This window comes from Rhamphochromis longiceps, linkage group LG11 (genome assembly GCF_057381845.1).
Source record: "Rhamphochromis longiceps isolate RC_006_pf linkage group LG11, R_longiceps_female_GT1.1, whole genome shotgun sequence".
Classification (NCBI taxonomy): Eukaryota; Metazoa; Chordata; class Actinopteri; order Cichliformes; family Cichlidae; genus Rhamphochromis; species Rhamphochromis longiceps.
This window is the reverse complement of record NC_140567.1, coordinates 7,210,402-7,234,464: the sequence shown is the minus strand read 5'-3', so window position 1 is coordinate 7,234,464 and position 24,063 is coordinate 7,210,402. Positions and strand designations below refer to the sequence as shown.

The 24,063-nt window shown below is 38.4% G+C and overlaps 2 long non-coding RNA genes across 2 annotated transcripts; one reads left to right on the top strand and one right to left on the bottom strand.

Annotated features, from left to right (window-relative positions):
- Nucleotides 1-4,951: 4,951 nt before the first annotated feature.
- On the bottom strand, nt 4,952-6,762 carry LOC146658475 (uncharacterized). Its single transcript, XR_014913638.1, has 4 exons — nt 6,699-6,762; nt 6,169-6,237; nt 5,888-5,962; nt 4,952-5,492 (listed from the first exon to the last, which is right to left on the bottom strand). It is a non-coding gene; the product is annotated as an uncharacterized LOC146658475 (long non-coding RNA).
- Nucleotides 6,763-7,517: 755 nt separating this feature from the next.
- Nucleotides 7,518-9,199, top strand: LOC146658474 (uncharacterized). Its single transcript, XR_014913718.1, has 2 exons — nt 7,518-8,054; nt 8,667-9,199. It is a non-coding gene; the product is annotated as an uncharacterized LOC146658474 (long non-coding RNA).
- The last annotated feature ends 14,864 nt before the right edge of the window (nt 9,200-24,063 follow it).

Sequence of the window (24,063 nt, the reverse complement as noted above, 5' to 3'; positions counted from 1 at the left end):
GTAATGCAGTTTGTCAGCTGAACATATGTTCCTTTTATCTATGAGGGATATGAATGAAGATTTCCATTCAATGAACTGGATTGGGTCGCCGGTGAATACAGGTGGCTCTGGCATTGGAAGTCTGTTCATGGCTATGCTGTCTTGTACTGCTTGAGCTAAGTGGGACACATCTGTCTGTGGAGGTGAAGCTGGAAATCTTATGAGATGCTGAACTGGAGCCAGAGACACAGCTTGATGTGGGTGCATATGTTCCTGGTTCCTTAGTTTGCTGTTAGCAGAGCACAAGCTGCCCTCCTGCATTACATCTTGGTTGTAAATTGACAATCTTGCTCGTGCTGCTCTTATATCCTTTTCAGCCCTTAGTCTTTCTAGTTCATGTTTTTGAGCTTCAAGATCCCTTTTCTGTTGCTCTACTAAGAGCTGGATCCTTTCCTTTTGTTTTCCTTCCGCCAATAACAACTCATATTCTGCTTCCTTTGCTGCTAATTCTGCTGCAGCATCTGCTCTTTTTACTGCGACAATGGAGTCTATAGTGTGTTGACTTGGAGGTGAAACTGTGGATCCATATATGGAATGAGCATAGTCTCTGTTAAGGAGCTCACGAAGGCGTTCTTTGACTGCTTCACTATCATAGTCTTCGTCTATGCCTGATATTCTTTCATATGCAATTTTAATAATGTCCTTTGTTACGGCCTCACATGCATCAACACGACGTCTCGTTTCACTGGATGGTGTGAGGTGATCTCTGATTTGTACATAAATGTCCGTAATATCATTCATGCATTTCTCTAAGATATCAATGAGAGCTGCGATTTCACTTTCTGGAATGTCTAGCTTTAGCTGATTTCTTGCCTTACGTGCCTGGATCTTCCATTGATCATAAAGGTGCATGAGCCGCTTCTCCCTTTTGTATGCCTCCTCTCTCTGAAATGTAAGCATCTTCTCCGTGGGATTTCTTGGGCGATCAGATCTGCGAAGTTCCTCATCCTTGCTTGCTTGACAGATGTCTTTTATTTGATCTGAGCCTTCTGCTTCTGCAGTTAATATCTGAGATGCTTCCATTTTGAGCGAGTGTCACATTTAGACCATCACAATGAATCCCTCTTCTTTCATCATAGACTTTGGCAGTCAGGTGAAACTCGTGAGGCTGAAGCTCTTACTGTAGCATCCCTGGCTGAATGATGGTCTCTTATACTGATGCTTCACAGAGGTTTTATTGGAAATGTTTTTATTGAAACATTCAGTGAAGACACCGTAAGAGCTAGGAGCAAAACAAAACCAGCAATATTAATACCATAACATCAAAGGAAACAAATTTCTCCTGCTCACATATAGCATATACATCAAATTTACATCACTCAATTCATTATATCACCTCACTAACTTACAACTACACATAAAGGTCAAGGTCAAGGTTAACAACATAAACTCTATTAAACGACATTTTGATTGCATGTAACTTATTCCGTTAAAGAAAACATTAACAAACCTTGTGCCACTGTCAGCCAGGTACTAATTGGCAAAGTAAACGTACATATTTTTCACTTTAAGGCACACTATTTATCATATCCTAAAAGAAACGTTACTAACAGCCCTTTAACGGTTTTGTGCCAGTTTCCTGTTTCAAAATAAAAGCATGGATTTCAAAATAAAACCGAAGTGCCTTTCAAACAATCGTAAAAAATATTTACCAAATTTAAAGGTCATTTACACACAGTGATGACCAAGATAAGAATAAACCAGAATAAACTGGCTTCAAACCAATACACTGGAAGGATTCTGCAAAAATACAGCAGTAACTTTATATCCATTTGTCACTATGTTCAAGTCTTGTCATGTTTCACACAATCATTCAATCGAAAGTTCATATTAAAGTATTGCTTTGCGAAGTTTTAATGTCAAGCTTGAAGGTTCATTTAGACCTGCAGGCAAAAAAGCACCGAAAGACAAATGTCAGACCTTGTTTTGTACCAAGAACAGTCACATGTAGCAGTTAGTGGAACCATAAATGCACAGTGAGTTGCTTTTTCAGTATACTTATTAGAAAAAAAGACTATTGTGCTCATGAATATACACTGATTAGTGTGTAATTATACCACCAAGCAAAAGAAGAAAAAAGAACAAAAAAATGTAAAGAAGATGATGCAACCAGCATCTGGATAAAATGTCATCCTCGTCCTCCTCACCTCAATCTCATCTCCTGAACTAATGCCAGGGCTCTAACACATGAAAACTTGCATAAACATGCTTATTTAGTTATATTTATATACTGGTGAAATTTTACACACTGTAACTTTAAAATCTGGTTGAATGTAGCTGAAATCAGGATAGCAGGAGATCAAGCGCATGCACCGAGCAAGAGGGAGTTACTGCACATCTGGAAAATAAAGGTAGAGCCATGTTTGGGCTGTCTTGGTCAGGTTTCTTGGATTTAAAAGAAAGGGAGAAAATGCTTTATGTCATCACATTTATTCTGTTCTACTTTGCTCTTTTGATCCTTTTCTACTTTTTTTTTCTTCTAACAAATTTGCAGCAACTGTTTCTAACAAGCACTGGTTAAATGGAAGCCTGTGTATCAAGGGAGTATTTGCTGAGCCACCAGTGGCACGGATGATGGCTGAAGGAAAGTATAGAGCGATATAAAATCTAAAAAGTGAACCCGAGCAATCTCAGAGCAATTCACACTGTGGGAATCTGCTTTTTGTGTGTGTGGATGTGTTTTTTGTTGCCAAGGTTCTTCAGTCTGCAGTACCCAGACAGTGATGCACAATAGATTAAAATTGAGTCTTTGAGGCATCTTCACACCTGCTCAGAAACTGTGCTCTCTTGAGCAGTCGAGGGAGATTGTTTGGAGATATGACCGTTTATAATTCAAGTGTGTTTATGGCATAAAATGTTAAGCTTTCTGTTTTGTTGTGCTAGCGTTATCTCCGTCTGCAGGCTGATAAACCTAAGAAGTCACCACTGCAGCTGCAAGGTTTTCTGCGGTGCACTGAAACACAAGCTGCTCCTGTGGAAATGAAAAACACTTTAAGTAGCTGACTCATACTAATTTTCAGATTTTTCTGATTGCTGATGGATCCATTAATGCAGTTTTTAATATAACTCATGCATTCAAAGCTGTGTTACGTGATGTAACACGGACGTAGTGCTGCTCATTTTAATGTATGAAAAGCAGTCTAATTTTCTGTTTGAGTAATAATTTTTATACTTTAAAACAGACTAGTCACATTTACTTACTTGGAAATGGGACTTCTGTAGATTGGAAATAACATAACAACAAATTGTGCTTTTCATTTGATTTAAAACCTCAGTACAAATAAATTTATGTTCTCAATTGCAAACTTTCTTCTTAGTTTCTTAGTTGAACAGTGTGAACTTTATTTTTGTAAATTGTAGGGCAGTCAAAACGCTTCAGACTGGAAGTCACATTTTTAACCATATACTCATGCTGCACTTTATTCTATGCACTTTAAGCACGTCACAGTCATGTGAGAATCTATGTTTGTCCACCCTCACTACTTTTATAAGAATTAAGAGGGCGAGTAGCAGCCAGGTGCTGATAATCAATGAATATGAGTTTTGACCCCCAATGTCATACTGTGCAAGGCTTAAAGATACTGCAAAAAACCAAAGAGGTGCATCTCTACAGGCCTCACTTAGCATGTGAAATGTTTAAGTTCATGACAGTGTAATTAGAAATAGAGAGAACAAGTATGGCTGGTTTGGAAGGGTTGCCAGGAGAAGGACTCTTACAAGCATTCAAAAACAATGTCCTTTGCACAGATGAGTCTAGAGTGGAAACGTCTGACCGTAATGCATAGCACATTAAGTGAAAACAGCCTATCAGCACAAACACCTAATGATTTGAACTTGCTTTGCAGCCATAGGATCTGGGCACAATGAACTCCTCTGTATACCAAAGTATTCTAGAGTCATCTATCTGATGGGTAAAGCTTGGCCAAAAATGGTCATACAGTATCACACTGCACATCTACAGCAAAATGGCTAAAAAAAGAATAGAATAGAATCAAAGTGTTGCAATCACTCAGTCAAAATCCAAACCTCAAAACAGTTGAAATGCTCTGGTGGGATGTTAAGAGAGCTGTGGACAAATAAAACTCAATGAACTAAAGCAATATTATACAGAAGGGTGAGCTAAAATTCCTCCACATTGATGTGACAGACTCATGAAGTCATACCAAAAGCAACTACTTCAAGTTATTGCTGCAAAAAGGGGGTTCTACAAGCTACTGAATTATTGGATTTATGTTTTTCATAGGACAACAGAGTCCTGTGAAAACTCCTTTTTCCCACAACTGTATCTCCCTCACATTCACAGTTAGAATCACCAATTAAGCTAACAGTCTTTGGACTGTGGGAGGAAGCCAGGGTACCTGAACGAAAACCACACAGCCACGGGGAGAACAGGCTAACTCCACAGGGAAAAGCCCCGGCTAACAGGAGGAACCTTCAGAAATGTTCTTCCTGTGGGATGACAGTGCTCATCACTGCACAGCCGTACCACCCGTAACTTTTAGTCTGATATTTTTCTCCTAGTAAATTAGCCTCACATGCACTTTTACTTTAACTCTTCATCAGTCATCACCAACTGCTGGTCTTTAGGAACATGACCCACTGTGTTCACCATAGGTGCTATTTGTCTCCCACTTAAGGCTGGAAGGGTTCTTTGCTGTAGGTCAACCATCAGTGTTAAACTTGACACCCATACGGTAAAAAAATATATTTTAAAATACATTTTGAAATATATTTCAAAATATACAAAAAATGGCCAAAAAATATATGTGCTAAAATACATTTTAAAATATATTTATATATTTAAAATGTATTTTAGCACATATATTTTTTGGCCATTTTTTGTATATTTTGAAATGTATTTCAAAATGTATTTTAAAATACATTTTGAAATATGTTTATGTATTTTGAAATGTTTTTTAGCACATATATTTTTTGGCCATTTTTTGTATATTTTGAAATATATTAATAAAATATATTTCAAAATACAATTTAAATTTATTTAAAATCATTCAAAAAAATATAAATTTAACCCTTCATATATTTCTAAGAAAACACATTCACATGTAACATCTGAAAGAAATCTTTATTTGATGTTTAAAACATACATATAGCATATCAATCAAGCAAGGAATATTCATTTTATAAGTTTATTCTCATTACATACTCAAACATTCTAAAAGAAACACACACACATATACATATATGTGTGTGTGTGTGTATATATATATATATATATATATATATATATATATATATATATATATATATATATATACACACACACACACACATATGTGTGTGTATGTGTATATGTGTGTGTGATTGTATGAACATAAGTCAGCATACTTAAAATGTAATTTCTTTTCCTTTTCCAGCAGTCTCAGTTCCCCCAGCTTTCACGGCAATCCTCAAAGCCCTTCTGGACACGCTGGGAAACCCCTTCCTTACCGCCACTGTAACAAACAAAAGTCACAGTTCTATTACTTTTATCAGAGTTAAAATAAAAATGTGATTTATGTTAGCTGGCTTCATTTAGCAAACAGATATTTCTGTTTATATAGATACAGATATTAATACAGATATATTTTACGCATAATTTTACCTCTTTTTTTTCCTAGATGGGAAGTCTATCCAGTTCACATTACAGTAATGCTAACACCCCTTTTGGTCGTCTCTCCTTACCTTCCAGCATTCATAAATCTGTTGACCTTCTTTGTCTGAGACCAACCACTACAATGCATCATCACCTATTTGTATTGGTAACTTACTTTACAACCTATTTTAATGGTTGCAAAGTAAGTTACTTGTGCTGTATGCAATTTTAGATACACAGAAAGTCTTCACTTACTATATATGGCTGTCATAGTGTCCTTATCAAGGGCAGTTCTTCACTCTGCGCCGATGTCCGTTTTGCTCTGTCCTCCTATAAAAAGCATGAACATTTGAGTGTTTGACTAGTTTTAGATTTCCAAAAATTTGATATTTGTACAACTAAACATTTGAACTACAATATATGCTATTGAGCGATACTTTTATGGGTAATTTTTGGTAAAGAAACTGGTGACAGAGTTGTAGGCTTTTTAAAGTACTATTAGCTAACCATTTGAACTGACTTTCAAAGCTGATTACCTTTTAAATTGCTGTGGATCAAAACCTCCAGTGGGAAGGCGGCCATTAGAAGAACACGCACCATTGAACCTGAAAATAACAAAAACAAACAAAAAACAGAACAATATATAAGAGTCCGGTAGGGTAATAAATCTCTTCTGAAGCAATATAGTTCATTTTGGGTGAAAAACAAAACATTCCTCTAAAATATATATACTGACATCAGCAATCAACATCATGATTGTAATTATTTCCTTTTTAGTACATCTACTGCTGTTTGCATGTGTCAAGCACTACGACTGTATCTATGCATATAAATTCACCATATATATCCAGCAAAAATGTTTTGTTATAGTCAAAAGGAAAACAAACAAAGGCATTCAATCAGAGGTGAGAAATTAATTGGGAATATGAATTATAGGTGAACTATTCTTTACCTACTAGCAATCAAGCTTCTTTAACCAAGAAGCTTGAAATATTTGAATGTAAAATAAAATAAATAAATAAATAATAATAAAAATAACATGATGTAATTAAAATGCACAACTTACATTAAGGAAATCTGCATTTGTATCCACAGGCTAAAAGTAAAACAGTAAATGTGTTAGTGATAGTACAGGTATTTGTAAAAAAAAAAAAAAAAAAAAAGAGGCAGTAACTGCGACGCTTCTAGTGGGATGCTAAATGCAGAGATTTATATTTACAGTATAATACTGCATGTACGGGTAACTGTGTTGTGAACTGTAACTGAATATTAGAGAATCTCAGAGAAATTAAATGTATTTATTTTTTGAATTTATCAATCATAAAACCGTCTGTTTTGAAGGCCTGTTACGATAGCGACTTTTTGTTGGTCGGTATATTGCCCCATAAACAATTGCGACAAGTTATGTCATTGTCATTTTAAGACCATTTTATGTCTTTGAATGTATAATCATAATATAACACCATAATAATGCAAGATCTACACACTTTCAATTGACAAACCAACATCTAATTCTTAAAGTATTTAGATCATTGAAATTAGGAATCAAAATATTAGATACCTTAAAAACTTGAATAAATAGTAAATTTTCTAACAAATAGAAAACAATGTTATTTAATGTTATTGTTTTGTTATCATTATATTTTATTTTTGTAAATATAATGGCGGATAAATTACATCATCAACAATTATTGAGGTCATGTACATGTATTGTGTGTTAAGTCGATATATCGATTATTGTGATAGGCCTACTGTTTTGGTATCATAACGAGCTTGTCAAACATGCATGACCACTAAACGCGCCTCAGAGACGTCGTTATTTTTCAAAAAAAAAAAAAAAAAAAGAAGAAAGAAAGAAAGAAAGAAACAGTAACAACTACTAAAGAGAGTTTTTGCACGTTCATTGCACATTTGTGGGAATGTTTAAATATTTAATTTTTATTAATTACTTTTCATTATATCTTTATTTTTTAAACCACCGTGGCAATGCGCATGCGCATACACTCCTGCACGCAAAGGGCTTTGGAGTTGACGTAATGTCGCAATGCATTGTGGGAGCGCAGCACCATCTTGGCAGGTCACGAATCAAAACAAGATTGCTACGAACCATTCTGAAACGTAGCTCAAAAGAAAATGACGGTATAGAGACAGATTCTGTCCAGATGCAAAGAGACGGTACTTGATTGTTGAAATGTGGACCCGTATGAAATATAGCCGTGGAGTAGAAACCCTGAAGACCAAACCGCTATTGACTTAGCATAATCTACTCTCATACCTTGTCTGTGGAGTCAGAGCATACACGGCGCACCAATTTCGCAATTATAAATCTCTGGAGGCGCACATCCAATTCACCAAGGACTGGGTACAAGATTTGGCTATTTTTAAGCCTCCACGTTGTGAGTACGCCGTCATTCAAGCAAAGGTAAGTCAGCTTGAGTACTGCGAGTAAAATGCGTTTGATTCCCCCCAGCATTCAAATTAGTGCTAGCAAAAATTCATTCGTGAGGGGGAAATTACAGTGAGAACATGTAGAGGCTCTGTTAGAGGGATAACATAGTGAGTTCAGTGCATTGATGTGACATTGTCCTGAAGGATTTAGTTATTTTTTATGGTTAAAGAAATTGCCCTAATTAATTCATATTTATTATAAATAAATGCTTCCTTGTTTGTGTCCTGTGTCACTAAAAATACATTCTGTTTTAGTTTTATACATTGATTAATGACCTGCAGAATCTGCTTGTCATATTAGGTGTCCATAGTTGTCACTTAAAGTCGAACTTTATGTTTTCTCCCTCTTGAAAGTGATTACATCCTTGCATTACATACTTTAGGTTCATTTTTTGCTGATAGGTTTCTAAAAAGAAACATGCAGATTTAGAATATAACATGCAGCGTTCTATAGATGGATACATAAAAACACTTTATTTGTTACATTTATGATAAATGGATTTGAAAGTAAATAAAACACATTTGTGTCGGACTTGGCTTATTAAAGTTCTTGTCTTTAAATGAACTTTGTCTGTGTGTGTTTTAGGTCCTGCACTCTTAAAGACTGAATTGCAGCATTGCAGCCACAGGTCATTGTGAGCATCACAGGGAAGGTTGAAGCCGCCCACTGCAGCTGTATGGCTAGAGTCGTGGAGACTTGCAGCCATGTCACTGCTCTTCTGTTTAATGTAGAAGCAACAGTGAGGATCTGTGGCACAAGGACTGTTACAGATGAACCTGCATACTGGGTTTTGCTGGGTAATATGACCAAGATACAGCCAGAGGTTGGCCATAAGATAGACTTCTCCTCTTCAGCTGCCCAAAAAAAAGGTTCTTGATCAAAACATAAACAGACCATTCGTTGTGACAGGTAAAAGAAGCCATCCTCAAAAAAGAAAAGTTCCACCTGCTACTGTGGAGGAGTTGGATCAACTGATGGGACAATATTTTTCCAAGCATAGTTCTGTTCTGAATAACCCATAATGTTTTAATTTAGGGGGCCATGTAAATACTTTGCATTTACTGAATATGTACTTACTAAATACCACTGTTCAAAAGTTGAATAAAGAAACAAAGAAATGTTTGCCTATTTTTAATTAAAAGCACTTTGTCGAACATCACATCAGTTACAATGTAGAAAAAATGTTATGTATAGTTTACAAATGACAAAATGTTCACATAAAATCATGACAGCATTTGTATAATATCACCCACTACTAGCATTCTGTAATTTACTGTCTCTTTTGAAAACTTATCACTACATAAACAGCACAAGACTTAAAAGTATTTAACAAGAGCATTTTTCCCTGGTTTTACTACCACACTGGGGCACATGTTCACCAAAACGCAGCAAACCTTTGCCATCTTATCCAGGAAGGTCACCTTTTTACCCTCACATGGAAGAAGTAATCTGATTGGCATGGTGGTATGTAGCATGTAGTTTGAAGCAGGGATTTCGTAGTGCCCCATGTGTAGTGTTGGAACCCAGTCAGGATTTGTTTCATTCATTTCATAGGCTGGTTTGTTGCAATAATGCCAAATAATTAGCAACTCTATAAATAGAAGGTAGTTCTGCATGTTTGTTCTAAGTTTGTGCTATTGAAAATAAAATTAACAGGCTATAAATAATAATATGAACTTATTTAGAACTTACCTGAATGAAAATACTGGAGCACACCAACAGATATCTGTGGCTGGTAGAGAACTGAATATCAGCTCGTCTCGCAGCTGCTATCCAGGCTAGACGCCTTCTTTTGGTAACATCCAACACATAAGCTCCCTCATGATGTTTCCAGGTGAGGAAACAATGAAAAGAGAGCCTGTTTTCAAGCTTATTCCTTTGTCGGTAGTGCAATCTAACATTACAACTGACCACACAGCAAGCATTTGTTTGGCCTGCTAATATGGCGCCTTGACCAAAAATCCTGGCTACGCCCCATCCCGTAAGATCACGCTCCAGAGCCCTATTAACGTACGGATCTAGAAAGAAGACGCTGCATTTTTAACTCTGAGGGAGATGGAGAATGAGCCTATTTCCAAAACAGTGGAGTGTGTTCCTTTAAGTACTAAATTGTATATATTGTCAAAAACTAAAGTGTACATAGCAGTTGTTGTATCTTGTTTACTGTATCACTGACAGATAATTTCAAAGTCAATGAACGCTACATTATAGTGAGATATTGTGTAATGTGAAATACTGTAAGCAAATGAATAAACAACCTAATTCGTGATAGACCTTTGACTCTGTTTTGTTTGAATCCAACTGTTTTTTGCAGATGTGCATAAAACATGTTACTTTTAGTATTGTTATCATTATCATCATTATTGCACTAAATATATTTTAAATAAAGGATACTTTGATATACATTCTACTGTAAGGTTGGAAATGTATTTTCTTCACCCTAAAATATGTTTTGAAATGTATTTTGGTTTGAAAGAAATATATTTTCAATTTCAAAAATATATTTTTTTGGAGCATCACAAATACAAAATATATTTACCATATATTTGAAATATATTTTGGCTAGGAAAAATGTATTTTTTTACCGTATGGGCAGGTCTGCGGTCAAAGTGCTCGTGCTGTAAAAAAAAGACCAAAGAGGCTGAGTCATTCAAGAGTAAAGACGAGGAGTAGCTCACCACTCTGTGAAAGACTGCGTGGGCAAATAGTTCAACATTTTAAGAACTCAATTATCATTTACAGAACATAATGTTGTTAAAAGATTCTGAACACACACGCAAGGACAAAAGCCAGTATTGAATGGACCAGATCACAGATGTCACGTCTGTGATCTGCACTTATTTTTTCACATAAGTAGAGGACTTTTATGGTATGTCAGTCGTTGCAGTCTGTTGCCATTTCATTTTTCAGTGTTTCCAGGGCCGTGTGACATAATAGATGAGTGGTGAGCTGGCCTGAGCTGGCCAGAATCTCACTAGCAGGAGTTCCCCTGAGTACCCTGCATGCTGTGGGTCTATGAAAACGGCTCTAGCTCGAATGTTCCAGCTTAAAGAAAGCGCCCGCAGGGTCAAACCCGCGTGATGTCAGGGTGATCATGCTTGAAAATTAAATGGGCATCATGGGGATGCTTCACTTTTTGGTTTGTTTTTAACGTTACCTCAAGACAGATAAGACATTTCAGTATGCTAAACTGAACTAAGATGGCTCAGTAAATCTATTAAGTCTCACAACAGATGTTAGTTATTTAGTGAACAAACAAGCATTTATCTGCTTCTGCTGCAAGTTACAAAATGAGCTCACTCCTCTTTTATGTTGTAATTTCAAGATGTTATCATTTACTTTGCCTTTGCTGTCGTTCTTGTTGTCTGCCTTTGCCTTGAGTGACTTATGCCAACTCTTCAATCACAGTAGCCTGCACGGTAATTTTGAGCTTCCTGCCATATGTGTTAAATTGGCACCTAGCTGCTTCTAAGATGCATCAGTGGATTTTAAAATACCAGCACCTGCAATCTTTTCTTTACATCAAGCGCTTATTTTGATAATTGCAGACCTTTTCTTTCCACAGCAGCCACCTCACACTGCTGAGAGTTTGTTCTTGCACCTGTCAATCACAAAAGGATCAAAAGAAAGGTCCAAGGTGTGCTGTGGTTGACCATAGGAGAGTGACAGGCTCTTCATCTATTATTACCTTAGCTGCACTTCTTCTCTGGAACAATTCAAATCCACTGAAAAGCTCTTTGCTGTAAAAATATTTCAAAAAATCGTGAAAGCTAGCTAATGCTAAAGCTAGCTAGCTAATAGCTTGGTTAACAAGATGCATCTATTTTGCCACAATCACACAGAGCAGTGGCTGGAGACGGCATCATCACCAAAAGTATTGTGGCTATGTGCAAAGGACTAAAATGGTTGCTTCAAAGATGGGGACTAGGTCTGCAACTACTTGCAATTAGTTGCTATCTTCAAAGCAACTTTAGCGCATATAGGAACCAGTAAATTGGCAATACTGGACTCAATCTGTTATCAGTCTGTGGTTTTGTGGGGTCATGTTGACAATTACATTCAATCTGTTTGGGATAATACAACAATTAAAAGCTACAGTAAGCTGCTCCCTTTTCCACAAGGTGTCACCATCGCTCTGTATATTTTGAGTTTGGTAGATTTTCACACCAAATACCCTTCCTGATTTACCCCCAAGAGATTTGTGGCTACTCCTGGGATCAAACTGGGTATGCTTTGCTAAGTAGTTAGAGGTGTAAACCTCTAGAGCCATAATACAGCCATTAACTGTAGTAAGTTTGGGAAATCTTTCCACACATAACTGATGTATTTGCTGCAGTGATTGACTGCAAAGTGACATAAACATTCAGCAACCTTGGTTTCATATTAGAATATAACCAGAACATAATTAGTTAGTAAGCAGTCAAATCACCTACTGTAAAGAGATGCGTCACAGACCAGTTGCGTTCAGTGGTGCTGACACTGCTCGATTTCAACCTGTTGACAATCTGTCTGCATTTATACATTTGATGGCATTCAGTTGCAAACTTTCAATGGCTTGTCTGAGCGTGATTGAAGTCAGTCCTAGTCACACCATGATTGTTTGGAGACAGGTTGCCTACCACTAGTCAACCAGTGTAACTGCCTTGAGATTAAAAATGGTTGCAAAAATCAACTCAAAATGTTAGAAATATTCCAGTGTTAGAAAATCAGCACTGCTCAGTGTTAGCCATTGTTAATCTTCAAAACTGACTAGGTTACTTTTAAACATATAACACTGTCAAAAGTGTTAATTTAACACTCAACAGTGTTGTATTTAACACTCAGAGGTGTGGACCCATATAGACACTCTCTAGTGTTAATTTAACACTGGAGATTTTGCTGTGTACACAGACTAGAAACAGAATCCGTAAAGCGTCCATGACCAAAAATGTTGTCCTTGGCCTACAAAATCTGCAGAAGTCCTTTTATAGAGATTACTGAGGTCTTGTTACCTTTCCTCCTCTTCTACTGAAAATGTGCTCATATGATAACTTCTACCTCCAGTGGATTGAAACAGGAGGACTTTTTACCTTGCCTGTTGCCATAGGAGCTCTATTGATGACAGCTTTTTATAGCCATCACCCACACACCTATCTCAGAGTTGATTGAACTAAATCAGGCCAGCCGTGCTGGAATCTAAAACCTGAAGTTTCTTTTCTCAAGGTTTGTCAAGTTAGAGCTCAGGATACGCTTGCTAAACCTGCTTTCTGTAGTACATTCTGGAATAGATGGGCATGCCAGAGTAAACTAAAGCTAAACACTTTGAATTGAGCAAGTATCTATTTTAACTTCCTACTTCTTGTAAATATATATTCAGACCTTTAACTGATGTTCACATTGGAAAGGGGTTAGCAAATTGCAATATGACACATAAATTGCAATATATTGTGTCCGTGGACATGATTTTCCATCAGTCCACTCTTGTGTGTATTGATTAAAAGGCAAGAAGAAGTCCAGATTTAAGGTTTGAGGGTTGGTGGATGAGTAAGTTCTCTTGCCCTTAATGCTGAAGATGCTAGAGTTTCAGTTATACACATTCAATTCAATTGCATTTATATAGCGCCAAATGACAACAGCATTTGCATCCCATTGCTTTATATAGTAATGTAAAGACCCTACAATAATACAGAGAACACCCCAACAATCAGATGACCCCCTACGAGGAAGCACTTTGGCAACAACAGGAAGAAAAAACTCCCTTTTAATAGAAGAAAGCTCTGGAAGGCGTCACCTTGTAACATTTAGCCATTAACATCTTCTGTGGTTTAGGTTAAAATGTAATGATTGTCATATCTTTAAAAAAAAACCTGTTTGGCAATGATGACACAAAACATATTTCCCATCGTAATGTATTACTTACACATTTGTGCTCACTAACATGAAATAAACACAGTCATTTGTGCACATGAACAAAAAAAAAACCTGATTCTTGTGAATTGCAAAAAAGCAAGTTTACTGTCTGGTCCAAAAGTTGTTTGGTCAGTGTGGACGGTTCCTCCCTTCAACATAGCTGCACGGTGGGAGATTGTTTTCTTTTTTACTCAACTGTTGGACTATTTCAAAAACATAACAAACAACAAAAAGTCCCTCGTAAATCCGAACTAATATTAATTAGGATCAAGCTGGGCTGGGATCTTCAGTGACAGAATATCTCTGATTTATCTGTTCACACCATTAAAGTGACCAAGCAGCCAGGCCTGTAGAGGAAAACATTGCTTTAATGAGTGCAAAGAGTGCTGTGGTGTGTCGTCACACCTAATTAGTTTTCCATTTCTCTTAGTCTGGCCTCGCTGATCTCACTTTCACCCAAACTTGAGACTGCAGCTTGAAGCCTTTCATATTATGTTGAATTTTTAACTGGAAAGACATGGACACTGTTTCATATATCCAGTGAGATCCAGTCTGAACAGAGTGAAAGTGAAAGGATTTATTACCAATTACTTCAACACAGTGAGAGGGATTCTTTCTTGAAATATAAAAGTACTGTTCCCTTGGCAATCCTCTTGGATATGATAGGTAACCATCAAATTTCTACAGTGCTGCTTCTTTGTCCGTCGTCTTTGCTTTACTTGCAGACAACAAACCCAATGATGAATTTGGGTGATTGCTGTCTGGGTAGGTTTCACGTTGAAACAAAGTGATTGATATAAATTCTCTTAAGCTCATAAAATCCAGATATCCAGATTAAAGACCATCATCATCTGCTGATGTCCTCACTGATTCAGTTCATGTGTTGTACCTACTTTTAGCTTGTGACCATCTCAAGTACGTATCACATGATGTTTTTCATTTGCAAACTTCAATTCAATTCAATAAAACTTTATTGATCCTGAAGGTTGACCCCGAAGGAAATTGGCAAGGAGTGCAGCTGATGCTTTGAAGTTGAGGACATCTCCCTGCTTTCCTTGGTCTTAAAATGTGTAAACTTAACCTGAGGCAAACTCAAACAAGGGAGCATTAATCACACGAACTTGATGGAGCATCCACTCGCTCAACTCTGTCTTAAAGCACTGCTGCGGACAGGCCTCCTGGACCTGTTACACAATTTGGGCGTTTGAAAAATTAATTGGCAGAACTACTTTTTAAATTAGATGAACTCATTAAACAATAACAATAAACAACATAACCCAGATGAATGCTTGGCTCCTCTACATGTTTTTGGAGCAAAATCCAAGATACAACAAACAACACATGGGGTAATGTTTTGTGTTATTGTAAGTCATACTTACAACCAACTCTTATGTAAAGAGTAGAAAGCCAAACTAAAACATTCATTTCTGCCTGCCATATGGGTGTTGGTGCCTGACAAGCAGATAATTTAGAAACTCTTCCGTGGTCCAAAAAAAAGCATCAGTTCTCTAGGGTGAAAATCCCTCGCTGATGTCAGAATGGCTGGAGAGTTTCAAGCTGATAAAACAACAGTAGTAACACAGCCAGATTATCAAAAGTACAGTTAACTGATTTATGAAATTATGTAACGTTTAATGAGTTTTACTTCATTCTAATCACATCTAACATCATCACACGGCATGAACTGTATGGGTGACTTTGTATCTCCAGCAGGGTTCTGAGTGACTGATCCGAGCTAAAAGTCCTGAGGTTATATTTATTGTTTTACTAGTCAGTCTGCTCCCACATGGCAGCTGAGGAGACTTGGAGGTTGCAGACAATATTAAACAAAGACTTTACAGCTTGGCCTACTTTTACAGGCTGAAGAGAATGTTTGAGCAACAATATGCTTGTCTCATTCACATACGGCTGCTGCGGCGAGCCGTGTGGTGTTGGAGGAAAGGACCCAAAATGCAGGCAAGCGACAGATGATACGAGTGAGAGTTTATTTACAGAGTGGCAGAGTGACAAAAACGGGCAATGAAGCATGAGCAGTTACTGAAGAAATCCTAAACTGGGAAAAACTAAAGAGCAAACCTGGAATCACCACGAATCGGAGTGGGCAGATACACAGAGAGACACTGGGAAAATCACACACAGGTTGGAGACACAGCTGGACCTGATTAACCTGATGAGACAGGGGAACACTAACACCAGGGACCAACAGAGGGGGCACAAACCCAGAAACCCAGCATCCAAAATCCCAAAACACAAACCATCCCAAAACAGCCCACACATAATAATGAAAATAATAATAATAACAACAATAAATACACCAAACACAAAATCACTGAGTCACGGACTCAGGACCATGACACGTGTTCTACAAGAGTTCATAGAAATATACCAGGAACATGTATTCTTTTAATTCAAGCACTGAAAATAAATGAGCTTTTCTTTTCCTAATCAATGCTGCAGTCCTCTGGGTATAGCATTCTGAGAACTATGCTCAGTCCTCCACTTCTCCTGATTTTTCTGATAATGACAAAGTAGATTATACCTACAAAGCATCTGAAGTGTCAGAGAGCCTTTAAAGTCAATACTGGTGAGACTGAAGAGCAGAAGGAATTCAGGTTACCTAAAGATGTGTGTGACACATATACTTGTTCAGCATGTTGCTAAACTACAGCCATAAACAACGTAGTTGGCCTCGTAACCCGGTGAATGTTAATAAGTATAAAGAAACTTCTCACGAATTTGTCAAGGTCCAGACACTAACTTTTTGTCCTAGAGGCAGTAAGTGAAGCAAGAGTCATGTTGATTGATCGGTAAAGTGAGCTGGTGAGTCATGTAACAACTGAAATACTAACTAAGTCTAGGAACATTCAGAACAGCTCCAGGATACATACCAAGACTACAGGCAGGTCTTTCTAGCTTCAAGATTTACTATCACGGATTTTGCCCTCAGCTTCCATAAGGCTCATTTCACCAGCCTGAGATATAAGAGACCTGCTTCCTGTGAAGTATGTTTTTATAGAGCATCTAGAACATCTGTGTTCATTCATCATCTGCAGAAGCCTGATTTCAAGCACCACTTATTGGGCCAGATCAATTACCTTCTAGTGAACGCAGAGTTCTCAAGAGAGGGACCGTGCTGAAGAGCACCTGTATTTAACCTGAGAGGGGAAACTATGACACTGGGTACTCAGAATGCCCGGCTGTTCCATTAGCCCTTTGTGTCCTCTCTTTAGACCTCTATCTGGTATCATTACCATTCATAGTGTCTTGCTGGTATCATTATGAGCAAATGGTTTGGTTTCCAGTTGCCATGCCAAACCTTTTGGATGCTGTCTGTCATTGGTCTGTCATTACGTTGATGTCACATAGTAGAATTGTTTGGATCTATGTATTTGTTTTGTATGCTTTTGCAGCACAGTATTTTTAATAATTTTGGTTTTAATCAAAAGACATTGGATTTTTTTGGGAGGATTGCATAATTGCATTTTTTGTTTTTTCGGTTGTTCTGCTAGTGTGCACAAATGATAGCTGTGAAAGTCGTAGGATGCGATACTGAGAAAGTGTAGCTAAGGTTCAAGCAGGTGTTTGTCAGGTCTGCAAAAATACGAGTGATAGAGGAAGCAGGAGGGAAACGCTATTTTCAAAGCTACACCGCCTCTGCTGGACACTGCAGGGCTAAAAGAAGTGCACCAAGACTATATAGCTGACTACTATACATGTCTGACTACTGGACACAGTCAGCCCTGCGAATGACCCTTTTTATTTCTAAAATTCAGTCACACTGTTGTCAGGTTAGCAGACGATTGCTTTCCATGTGAGTTCATGGTGGATTGTCGGACAGCAAGGTATCCACTTCATGTTGCTACAAAATAAGGCCAAATTATGAATAAGGAAATAAAGGAATTGATAAGAATTTAGTGAGCCCGATTCCATTATCCATATCACGTATCGATTTGATTTGATTCCTTTTGATTCTCATTGGCTCTCCTTTGAGAGTCACTACCATCACAGCATATCAAAGACATTACCAAAGACTGCATGTTCATTGGCTGAGCCATTCCAGGAACCACACTCATTTGTCCAGTTTGCTGTTGTTCACTTTATATAACTGTCAGAACAACAGAACAACATTTAGCCATGATGATGCACTGACAGACAGTCACACTCATGAGGTGTAAACAATACCAGCTAGAATGCTGTCATAGAGAGTAATGAATAATGCTTTTGGCAATAGAACAGTGTGTAAATGTTAATATGTTCCCTCTGCTATTCCTGGCCATGCTGCAGCAATCAATACTAAATGGAGATGTTTTTGTTTTGTTAGTCAGCCCTCTGAAACACCTTCAGGAATATTTTGATTTAGATTTGGGCTCTTTAGGCATATATTTCTGCCAGCAACGACCTGCTAATTACCAATTAGAAGGCACACTAACCCTGATATACTTGATACACTTGCAACTGACAGCTGACTGACAGTACCGCTGTCAGTTAACTACCCAAGATATACAGAGGAAAAATAAAGTTCACTATAGTATTTCCAGTGTCAAGTTTTCCAGTTAATCCCTTATGACCACAAAACATTAAACAAACTATGTCTTTTATGTCATCATTTACTTTGTTCTTTCCACACCATTGCTGATTACTCCTTGGTGTTAACCATCAACTCCACAACCACAACCAAATGATAAAAACAATTTACAAATGATAAAATGTTATGAGGTATGGTGCCAAAGTAGCAGTTCTACAAATATTTTTAGTATTTAATCATTTTGCAACACTAGATTACTTGAGAGGGAATGTGTTTGCATCCAAATAACGTTGACATTTTCATTTTGTTGTTTTATGGCATTAGGCTCCTTGCTAGCCACACATAAATACAAGATTTAGTCATGCCATAAAGAACTGTGAAAATGTGAACCAGCAAAATTTGCTATTCCAAAACTTCTTATTATAAGTTTTAAAGAGAGAACAAAAAGCTGCAACTCATCCTACTGCAGAAATCAAGCATGTACTTATTTAGTTGGTTTTTGGTTTTTTTTTTGCTCTTTATCCCCGTCCCTCTTCTCCACTGTTTTTCCCCCCCTCTTCCTTTCTCCCTTTTCTTTTCCTCATTCAAGTCTGTCCCGTATCTAGCAAGTAAAAATTAAATAAAAAAATAAAAAAAGATGAATCAAATAGACCATTATGGCAAGGCTGGGATGGTCAATTTGGTAAAGTAAATCCGTTGGGCATCTTTCCTCGCCTTTAGACAATAATTCTGATGGCAAAAGAACCAAACGGGTCAGGCAGAAAAGAAAAAAAAAAAAATAATCAAGCATGTGAGCACACGGGCCTGGTTAAATAAATGTGTTAATCTAAAAGACAACACATGATTACAACTTATGAAGGAGCAGGATACAATACAGGACAGTATCAAATAATGAAAGAAGAGAATAGTTTAGCAGAAATGACACTAAAATGCAAGAACAGCTTATGGCGTGACTGTAGCTCCAGAGGTAGAGCATGTCATCTATTGTTTGAAAGGTTGGTGGTTCAATCCCTGGCTCCCTCTAGTCTGCGAATCCGATGCATCCATGGGCATATGAATGTGTGTCAATTTTAGGTAGCAAACACTTAAAATCATAGATGCAAAAGAGTGAAAATGACATGTATAAGCATTTTGAGTACTCTGGGAGAGAAGTGCTATATAAGAATCAGTCCATTTACTTAGCACGTAAGAAACACATGTCACGCTAAAAAGAAAGATTCTTTAAAATACAAGGGGGAGCAAGCGAGTCAGATACCACGGGCACAGAGGGGAAGCAGGTCTGATCAGAAACAGTTTATTACTAGGCCAGGGAGCACAAATAAAACACCCTTAAAATGTACGTAATAAAATGTTTGCTCTCTACTAAAAACAATTCTAAAACCCGTAAAACTACCATTTTCTACATTCACTAAACCCCCCCCCCCCCCCCCTTGCTATAATTAGGCCACATGTTCATTATGGGTCCATCAGCAGGCCAGGAATTCCTCCTTTAGAGCAGAGTCCACGCCAGCCCCGTCTTCAGCAGACAAGAAAGAGCCACCCATCTTCTTGTCCTTCCGCTGGCCCATCACTTCCCAGCCCGGCTTGCGTTCTGCACCCGAATCCATGATGCGACCACCGCCACAGCTCCCCTTGCGTCGGTGTCCTGCAACATAACAAATAGGGGCCAGAACAATGGTCCCAGAAGCGGCCCTGGCTCATGGCCATGGTGACCCTCTCCCAATCCAGCTGCACCCAGTAAACAACAGTAGAGACCCTACTCACAAATGCAGGCAGAGGTAAACCTCTGCCCTGCTGCCAATCACACGCGTTGTCTCTTACTGTTGCCGTTCCATGAGGTCAGGACTTGGTCGCCGCATCACACTGGCCATCTCGCATTAACCTTCCAGCCTCTCTCCTTCAGTGCTCAGCTAGCCTGTATTTAAAAGGTCTTTACACAGCTGATAGGCCACCTCTGGACACACCCATGCCTCAGCAGGTGGTCCCTATCAGCTAATTTGTCCCATGTGCAGCCAGTCCACAGTGGATAAAAACCATGTCACATAAAACACTAAAAACCATGCAATAGAAACAGAATAAAACCATGCAAATAAAACACTCATAAATAAACACTAAAAATCAGAATAAAAACAATATACAAGATAAATACAAATTTCCACTGTGTGACACACATACCAAAAGTCTTGCCCCGACTCTTGTTTATTTATATTTTGCTTCAAATTAGTCAGACTTCCAGACTTTTTGTAATTTTTAAAGTGGTTCTCCAGGTTTTCTGAAGGTTTTTCAAAAATATTGTTTTTGAGCTTCTTTTTTTTACTGACTTATGAATAATTCAAGCTAAACTAAAAAAAAAATGAACAAGTGTTTTGATAACATATAACAGACAACTTAGCAAAGAACCAAACACAAAACGCAGTTTTCGAATTTATCCGGGCTAGACAGCCTAAAAGACACGTCCTTAAGGAACAGGGAAAGAAAATCCATCAAAGATGATGAAAAAAAATTATGAACCTCACTGTATCTGTACGCTTTACAGAAAACAACCAGCATGTATCAAAGACCTGAAGACTAGTGATGTGCGGATCAATCCTGAAATATCGATTCCTCCGATACCAATCATTTATGTTCTAGAATCGATTCTCACATTAAAATATCGATATTTTAGTAATTTAGAGTAAATTTGTAGTTTATCATTAACAGGAACACAGTGGAAAGAAACTATAACATTCGGATTGTCTACATTCAAAGGAACTACTTCCTCTTCCGCCTTTCATAGTCATGTGCGAAATACGGCTGTATAAATGTCTCGCAGCCCCTTGGCGTGCGCACTCACAACAATGGCTGAGCGTAATTGAAGTCATGTGCGGACGTATTTTACCTCCACACACAGCTGAGACGTGGTTTGCAATACATGTGGCAAAAAAGTGCTCCTAGAGTGAGGTGTTGTGGCCATACTAGGGAGACATTCAAAAGGGCGTTTGGGGGGGGGGGGGAAATACATTTTACAGGGTTTATTTATCGGATAAAATACGTTAAATGTCACCGTTATTATTGGCCGGCCCGGAAACAGCAGGGGTGTCCAAATTCAGAGGCTGCTTCCACCTGAGGACCCGGCCTTCGCGGTCTAAAGAAAGCCGGGTAGTACGTCACGAGCTCCCTCGGTGGAGTGAAACTGCTGTCTGCTCCTTGCTCTCTAAAATATAACCGGGCACTGACGTAAACTCTCGACCGTCTCACACTTCTGTTTAACCATTTTCTGTTTGACGTTTATTCAGCTGTGTGAAAACCCCGGAGGAACCCTTCCGAAGGATTAATAAAGTCAAATTTAATTTAATCAAATCTAATAACTTTAATCTCAGCCAAACCGATTTACTCACGAACAAATGAAACACTGAAAAAGCCAAACAATAACATTTTTAAGTTATCAAAGTGACTTATATATCATGTTTAACCCGAGTAGCGAAAGACCGGGGGGGTTTGAAGACGATGTGTCGGTCGGCTCAGATATTTGAAGTTTACACAGCTACATTCTCACCTGAAAATATGTTAAAAGTTTTTTTGCGACCCAAAAAGAGAAATAAGAGCAATATTAAAACTAAGTTGCTGCTGCCATTGTTGGAAACTGGAATTGGCTGGGCCACGCTATGAATTCTGCAATATGATTTTTCAATTTTGTTGTCTTAGAAAATCGGGCGAAATTCGGGAGAATGGTGGCTCCGGGAGATTTTCGGGAGGGCACTGAAATTCGGTATTCTCTCGGAAAAATCGGGAGGGTTGGCATGTATGGTTGTGGCAACATCACTAACCTTGTCAAACACCTCAGAGTAAATCATATCACAGAATATGACGAGCGTATGTTGAGGTGAACTGAAGAGGAGGAGAGGGACAGGTGCTGCTAGGGCGAGACAGACGTCTCTCACGGAGTCCTTTAGTGCTGCAGGCAGGCAAGCTGTTCAAATAGCACAACTTCATTTTTTTTATTTCTATATGATGAACCCTGCATTATTAAGTGATAAGAACAAATAATCTGTTGTCCTGGAATCATTATGATGCTATAATTTGAGATACAATAAATAAAATAAGTTTTTGTACAAAGTATTGGTATCGGATCAGTATCGCCGATACCACCCTGAATATTACTTGGTATCGGATCGGAAAGAAAATCAGTGGTATCGCACATCACTACTGAAGACTTTAGTGCCACTGTACTTTAATAGAAGAGCTTGAACTAAGTCATGCATGCACAGAAAGATTACTGCACTCAGGGACTGGCCCACCAAACCACCACCAGCAGCTGTATGACAAGCTGACACCAAGCTCCTGTCTGCAGTCACATTTAACTCGAGATAACGCAGTGTTATGTAAGCGTGGTGTTATGTAAATGGAATGCCTTTTAAAGCTACACGAATGAAGCTAAATGAACTGTAAATATTTCCTGGTAACTGAAGAAATTAGGGAAATCCTTAGAGATGAAAAGGTGTATGGCACGTGCAAAAGGCTGATCTTGGAAGCTTATTACTAGTTATGTATCAAAGCATGTAGAAATATGTTCATGGAATCAGTGGAAATATTAAACAATCCTTGTAGATATGCAGTATATAAAGCCCCTTTTCCATTAGGTACAAATGGGGAAAGGGCCACAGTGTATGGGCACTATAGTGTAATGGTTGGCTCAGATAAAAAACAAAAAGCAAACGCATAAAAACACACTACAAGTGATTTTCAGTGGAATTAAGGGTTATGAGGCAGACAACTGACACCCAGAGTTGCCGGCCCCGCAAGGCTACATGTGTTTTGTATTCTTTCTCTCCCTCTCTCTCCTCTCTGCCTGGGCGGAGCTCACTGCGGGCTCCCGCCATTGGCCCCACACACCTGTTCGCAATGAGCTGTCATTGCCTGTCCACTGTTGGTGCGAGACACGTTAGTGATCCTCTCAGCTCCCGTGAATCTGTGCTTAAGTGTTTTGTGACTTGTGAGTAATTCCCTCTCCTGTGTGATAATTTTCCTCCTCGGACCTGTGACCTTCCTGCTGTGCTTATTTATACATGTTTATATATAAATATATACAGTGTTGGGGAGTAACGGAATACATGTACCGCCGTTACGTATTTAAAATACAAAATATGAGTAACTGTATTCCGTTACAGTTACCGTTTAAAACGGTGGTATTTAGAATACAGTTACTTTGTTGAAATAAATGGATTACACGGTGGTATTTTCCTGCTTCATATTGTTGCGGGTCAGGACTGTTTGGGTTTTGTTTGACAGTTATGTGCCGTTGTTCCAGGCGGGGCAGCAGCGTTACGGTTGCCGTGGTTACAGGGTGACGCTCTCTCTGCGACTGTGTGTTTCCTGGGTGAGAGAGGCCTTTTTGTTGTTGTTGTTGTTGTGCTAAGCTAATAGGCAGAATGCTACAGGCATAGCCCTAAAGAATGTAGCCTCGTGGGCAGTGTAGTCCGTGCTGCAAGGAGAATGGACTGCGACACGTTATGTGTCTGTGAGCGAGGAGGAAGAAGAAGGAGAGTGGAAAAGTACAAGCTGTCATCGAGCAGAAACGGGAGCTGGAAG